Genomic DNA, 7469 nt, shown 5'->3' with positions numbered 1-7469 from the left:
TGCCAATTTCGTATATTTGCATTCAAATGCACTGATCTAGCACGCGAAACAGCGATTCCGCACAGAAATACACTTCTGAAACGAAGAATCGTCGAATCAGACATAAGCTCGAATAAATTGTGATCGTGCTTGCCGGGTCGGAGTTTCTGTGCCAATTTCGCATATTTGCATTCAAATGCACTGATCTGGCACGCGAAACAGCGATTCCGCACAGAAATACACTGCTGAAGCGAAGAATCGTCGAATCTGACATAAGCTCGAATACATCGTGATCGTGTTTGTCGGGTCGGAGTTTCTATTCCAATTTCTCATACTTGCATGCAAATGCACTGATCTAGCGCGCGAAACAGCGATTCCGCACAGAAATACACTTCGGAAACGAAGAATCTTCGAATCTGCCATAAGCTCGAATAAATCGTGATCGTGCTTGCCGGGTCGGAGTTTCTGTGCCAATTTCACGTATTTGCATGCAAATGCACTGATCTAGCACGCGAAACAGCGATTCCGCACAGAAATACACTTCTGAAACGAAGAATCGTCGAATCTGACATAAGCTCGAATAAACTGTGATCGTGCTTGCCGGGTCGGAGTTTCTGTGCCAATTTCGCGTGTTTGCATGCAAATGCACTGATCTAGCACGCGAAACAGCGATTCCGCACAGAAATACACTTCTGAAACGAAGAATCGTCGAATCTGACATAAGCTCGAATAAATCGTGATCGTGCTTGCCGGGTCGGAGTTTCCGTGCCAATTTCGCATATTTGTATGCAAATGCACTGATCTAGCACGCGAAACAGCGATTCCGCACAGAAATACACTTCTGAAACGAAGAATCGTCGAATCTGACATAAGCTCGAATAATTTGTGATCGTGCTTGCCGGGCCGGAGTTTCTATTCCAATTTCGCATACTTGTATGCAAATGCACTGATCTAGCACGCGAAACAGCGATTCCGCACAGAAATTCATTTGTGAAACGAATAATCGTCGAATCTGACATAAGCTCGAATAAATCGTGATCGTGCTTGCCGGGCCGGAGTTTCTATTCCAATTTCGCATACTTGTATGCAAATGCACAGATCTGGCACGCGAAATAGCGATTCCGCACAGAAATACACTTCTGAAACGAAGAATCGTCGAATCTGACATAAGCTCGAATAAATTGTGATCGTGCTTGCCGGGTCGGAGTTTCTGTGCCAATTTCGCATATTTGCATTCAAATGCACTGATCTGGCACGCGAAACAGCGATTCCGCACAGAAATACACTGCTGAAGCGAAGAATCGTCGAATCTGACATAAGCTCGAATACATCGTGATCGTGTTTGTCGGGTCGGAGTTTCTATTCCAATTTCTCATACTTGCATGCAAATGCACTGATCTAGCGCGCGAAACAGCGATTCCGCACAGAAATACACTTCGGAAACGAAGAATCTTCGAATCTGCCATAAGCTCGAATAAATCGTGATCGTGCTTGCCGGGTCGGAGTTTCTGTGCCAATTTCACGTATTTGCATGCAAATGCACTGATCTAGCACGCGAAACAGCGATTCCGCACAGAAATACACTTCTGAAACGAAGAATCGTCGAATCTGACATAAGCTCGAATAAACTGTGATCGTGCTTGCCGGGTCAGAGTTTCTGTGCCAATTTCGCGTGTTTGCATGCAAATGCACTGATCTAGCACGCGAAACAGCGATTCCGCACAGAAATACACTTCTGAAACGAAGAATCGTCGAATCTGACATAAGCTCGAATAAATCGTGATCGTGCTTGCCGGGCCGGAGTTTCTATTCCAATTTCGCATACTTGTATGCAAATGCACTGATCTGGCACGCGAAACAGCGATTCCGCACAGAAATACACTGCTGAAGCGAAGAATCTTCGAATCTGACATAAGCTCGAATAAATCGTAATCGTGCTTGTCGGGTCGGAGTTTCTATTCCAATTTCTCATACTTGCATGCAAATGCACTGATCTAGCGCGCGAAACAGCGATTCCGCACAGAAATACACTTCTGAAACGAAGAATCGTCGAATCTGACATAAGCTCGAATAAATCGTGATCGTGCTTGCCGGGTCGGAGTTTCCGTGCCAATTTCGCATATTTGTATGCAAATGCACTGATCTAGCACGCGAAACAGCGATTCCGCACAGAAATACACTTCTGAAACGAGGAATCGTCGAATCTGACATAAGCTCGAATAATTTGTGATCGTGCTTGCCGGGCCGGAGTTTCTGTGCCAATTTCGCATATTTGCATTCAAATGCACTGATCTGGCACGCGAAACAGCGATTCCGCACAGAAATACACTGCTGAAGCGAAGAATCGTCGAATCTGACATAAGCTCGAATACATCGTGATCGTGTTTGTCGGGTCGGAGTTTCTATTCCAATTTCTCATACTTGCATGCAAATGCACTGATCTAGCGCGCGAAACAGCGATTCCGCACAGAAATACACTTCGGAAACGAAGAATCTTCGAATCTGCCATAAGCTCGAATAAATCGTGATCGTGCTTGCCGGGTCGGAGTTTCTGTGCCAATTTCACGTATTTGCATGCAAATGCACTGATCTAGCACGCGAAACAGCGATTCCGCACAGAAATACACTTCTGAAACGAAGAATCGTCGAATCTGACATAAGCTCGAATAAATTGTGATCGTGCTTGCCGGGTCGGAGTTTCTGTGCCAATTTCGCGTGTTTGCATGCAAATGCACTGATCTAGCACGCGAAATAGCGATTCCGCACAGAAATACACTTCTGAAACGAAGAATCGTCGAATCTGACATAAGCTCGAATAAATCGTGATCGTGCTTGCCGGGTCGGAGTTTCCGTGCCAATTTCGCATATTTGTATGCAAATGCACTGATCTAGCACGCGAAACAGCGATTCCGCACAGAAATACACTTCTGAAACGAAGAATCGTCGAATCTGACATAAGCTCGAATAATTTGTGATCGTGCTTGCCGGGCCGGAGTTTCTATTCCAATTTCGCATACTTGTATGCAAATGCACTGATCTAGCACGCGAAACAGCGATTCCGCACAGAAATTCATTTGTGAAACGCATAATCGTCGAATCTGACATAAGCTCGAATAAATCGTGATCGTGCTTGCCGAGCCGGAGTTTCTATTCCAATTTCGCATACTTGTATGCAAATGCACTGATCTGGCACGCGAAACAGCGATTCCGCACAGAAATACACTGCTGAAGCGAAGAATCTTCGAATCTGACATAAGCTCGAATAAATCGTAATCGTGCTTGTCGGGTCGGAGTTTCTATTCCAATTTCTCATACTTGCATGCAAATGCACTGATCTAGCGCGCGAAACAGCGATTCCGCACAGAAATACACTTTGGAAGCGAAGAATCTTCGAATCTGACATAAGCTCGAATAAATCGTGATCGTGCTTGCCGGGTCGGAGTTTCTGTGCCAATTTCGCGTGTTTGCATGCAAATGCACTGATCTAGCACGCGAAACAGCGATTCCGCACAGAAATACACTTCGGAAGCGAAGAATCTTCGAATCTGACATAAGCTCGAATAAATCGTGATCGTGCTGGCCGGGTCGCAGTTTCTGTGCCAATTTCGCGTATTTGCATGCAAATGCACTGATCTAGCACGCGAAACAGCGGTTCCGCACAGAAATACACTTCTGAAACGAAGAATCGTCGAATCTGACATAAGCTTGAATGAATTGTGATCGTGCTTGCCGGGTCGGAGTTACTGTGCCAATTTCGCGTATTTGCATGCGAATGCACTGATCTAGCACGCGAAACAGCGATTCCGCACAGAAATACACTTCTGAAACGAAGAATCGTCGAATCTGACATAAGCTCGAATGAATTGTGATCGTGCTTGCCGGGTCGGAGTTACTGTGCCAATTTCGCGTATTTGCATGCGAATGCACTGATCTGGCACGCGAAACAGCGATTCCGCACAGAAATACACTGCTGAAGCGAAGAATCTTCGAATCTGACATAAGCTCGAATAAATCGTAATCGTGCTTGTCGGGTCGGAGTTTCTATTCCAATTTCTCATACTTGCATGCAAATGCACTGATCTAGCGCGCGAAACAGCGATTCCGCACAGAAATACACTTTGGAAGCGAAGAATCTTCGAATCTGACATAAGCTCGAATAAATCGTGATCGTGCTTGCCGGGTCGGAGTTTCTGTGCCAATTTCGCGTGTTTGCATGCAAATGCACTGATCTAGCACGCGAAACAGCGATTCCGCACAGAAATACACTTCGGAAGCGAAGAATCTTCGAATCTGACATAAGCTCGAATAAATCGTGATCGTGCTGGCCGGGTCGGAGTTTCTGTGCCAATTTCGCGTATTTGCATGCAAATGCACTGATCTAGCACGCGAAACAGCGGTTCCGCACAGAAATACACTTCTGAAACGAAGAATCGTCGAATCTGACATAAGCTTGAATGAATTGTGATCGTGCTTGCCGGGTCGGAGTTACTGTGCCAATTTCGCGTATTTGCATGCGAATGCACTGATCTAGCACGCGAAACAGCGATTCCGCACAGAAATACACTTCTGAAACGAAGAATCGTCGAATCTGACATAAGCTCGAATAAATCGTGATCGTGCTTGCCGGGTCGGAGTTACTGTGCCAATTTCGCATATTTGCATGCAAATGCACTGATCTAGCACGCGAAATAGCGATTCCGCACAGAAATACACTTCTGAAACGAAGAATCGTCGAATCTCACATAAGCTCGAATGAATCGTGATCGTGCTTGTCGGGTCGGAGTTTCTATTCCAATTTCTCATACTTGCATGCAAATGCAATGATCTAGCGCGCGAAACAGCGATTCCGCACAGAAATACACTTCGGAAGCGAAGAATCTTCGAATCTGACATAAGCTCGAATAAATCGTGATCGTGCTTGCCGGGTCGGAGTTTCTGTGCCAATTTCACGTATTTGCATGCAAATGCACTGATCTAGCACGCGAAACAGCGATTCCGCACAGAAATACACTTCTGAAACGAAGAATCGTCGAATCTGACATAAGCTCGAATAAATCGTGATCGTGCTTGCCGGGTAGGAGTTTCTGTGCCAATTTCGCATATTTGCATGCAAATGCACTGATCTAGCACGCGAAACAGCGATTCCGCACAGAAATTCATTTGTGAAACGAATAATCGTCGAATCTGACATAAGCTCGAATAAATCGTGATCGTGCTTGCCGGGCCGGAGTTTCTATTCCAATTTCGCATACTTGTATGCAAATGCACTGATCTGGCACGCGAAACAGCGATTCCGCACAGAAATACACTTCTGAAACGAAGAATCGTCGAATCTGACATAAGCTCGAATAAATTGTGATCGTGCTTGCCGGGTCGGAGTTTCTGTGCCAATTTCGCATATTTGCATTCAAATGCACTGATCTGGCACGCGAAACAGCGATTCCGCACAGAAATACACTGCTGAAGCGAAGAATCGTCGAATCTGACATAAGCTCGAATACATCGTGATCGTGTTTGTCGGGTCGGAGTTTCTATTCCAATTTCTCATACTTGCATGCAAATGCACTGATCTAGCGCGCGAAACAGCGATTCCGCACAGAAATACACTTCGGAAACGAAGAATCTTCGAATCTGCCATAAGCTCGAATAAATCGTGATCGTGCTTGCCGGGTCGGAGTTTCTGTGCCAATTTCACGTATTTGCATGCAAATGCACTGATCTAGCACGCGAAACAGCGATTCCGCACAGAAATACACTTCTGAAACGAAGAATCGTCGAATCTGACATAAGCTCGAATAAACTGTGATCGTGCTTGCCGGGTCGGAGTTTCTGTGCCAATTTCGCGTGTTTGCATGCAAATGCACTGATCTAGCACGCGAAACAGCGATTCCGCACAGAAATACACTTCTGAAACGAAGAATCGTCGAATCTGACATAAGCTCGAATAAATCGTGATCGTGCTTGCCGGGTCGGAGTTTCCGTGCCAATTTCGCATATTTGTATGCAAATGCACTGATCTAGCACGCGAAACAGCGATTCCGCACAGAAATACACTTCTGAAACGAAGAATCGTCGAATCTGACATAAGCTCGAATAATTTGTGATCGTGCTTGCCGGGCCGGAGTTTCTATTCCAATTTCGCATACTTGTATGCAAATGCACTGATCTAGCACGCGAAACAGCGATTCCGCACAGAAATTCATTTGTGAAACGAATAATCGTCGAATCTGACATAAGCTCGAATAAATCGTGATCGTGCTTGCCGGGCCGGAGTTTCTATTCCAATTTCGCATACTTGTATGCAAATGCACTGATCTGGCACGCGAAACAGCGATTCCGCACAGAAATACACTGCTGAAGCGATGAATCTTCGAATCTGACATAAGCTCGAATAAATCGTAATCGTGCTTGTCGGGTCGGAGTTTCTATTCCAATTTCTCATACTTGCATGCAAATGCACTGATCTAGCGCGCGAAACAGCGATTCCGCACAGAAATACACTTCTGAAACGAAGAATCGTCGAATCTGACATAAGCTCGAATAAATCGTGATCGTGCTTGCCGGGTCGGAATTTCCGTGCCAATTTCGCATATTTGTATGCAAATGCACTGATCTAGCACGCGAAACAGCGATTCCGCACAGAAATACACTTCTGAAACGAAGAATCGTCGAATCTGACATAAGCTCGAATAATTTGTGATCGTGCTTGCCGGGCCGGAGTTTCTATTCCAATTTCGCATACTTGTATGCAAATGCACTGATCTAGCACGCGAAACAGCGATTCCGCACAGAAATTCATTTGTGAAACGCATAATCGTCGAATCTGACATAAGCTCGAATAAATCGTGATCGTGCTTGCCGAGCCGGAGTTTCTATTACAATTTCGCATACTTGTATGCAAATGCACTGATCTGGCACGCGAAACAGCGATTCCGCACAGAAATACACTGCTGAACCGAAGAATCTTCGAATCTGACATAAGCTCGAATAAATCGTAATCGTGCTTGTCGGGTCGGAGTTTCTATTCCAATTTCTCATACTTGCATGCAAATGCACTGATCTAGCGCGCGAAACAGCGATTCCGCACAGAAATACACTTTGGAAGCGAAGAATCTTCGAATCTGACATAAGCTCGAATAAATCGTGATCGTGCTTGCCGGGTCGGAGTTTCTGTGCCAATTTCGCGTGTTTGCATGCAAATGCACTGATCTAGCACGCGAAACAGCGATTCCGCACAGAAATACACTTCGGAAGCGAAGAATCTTCGAATCTGACATAAGCTCGAATAAATCGTGATCGTGCTGGCCGGGTCGGAGTTTCTGTGCCAATTTCGCGTATTTGCATGCAAATGCACTGATCTAGCACGCGAAACAGCGGTTCCGCACAGAAATACACTTCTGAAACGAAGAATCGTCGAATCTGACATAAGCTTGAATGAATTGTGATCGTGCTTGCCGGGTCGGAGTTACTGTGCCAATTTCGCGTATTTG

This window comes from Lasioglossum baleicum, chromosome 6 (assembly GCF_051020765.1).
Source record: "Lasioglossum baleicum chromosome 6, iyLasBale1, whole genome shotgun sequence".
Taxonomy (NCBI): Eukaryota; Metazoa; Arthropoda; class Insecta; order Hymenoptera; family Halictidae; genus Lasioglossum; species Lasioglossum baleicum.
This window is presented reverse-complemented; position numbering follows the sequence as displayed.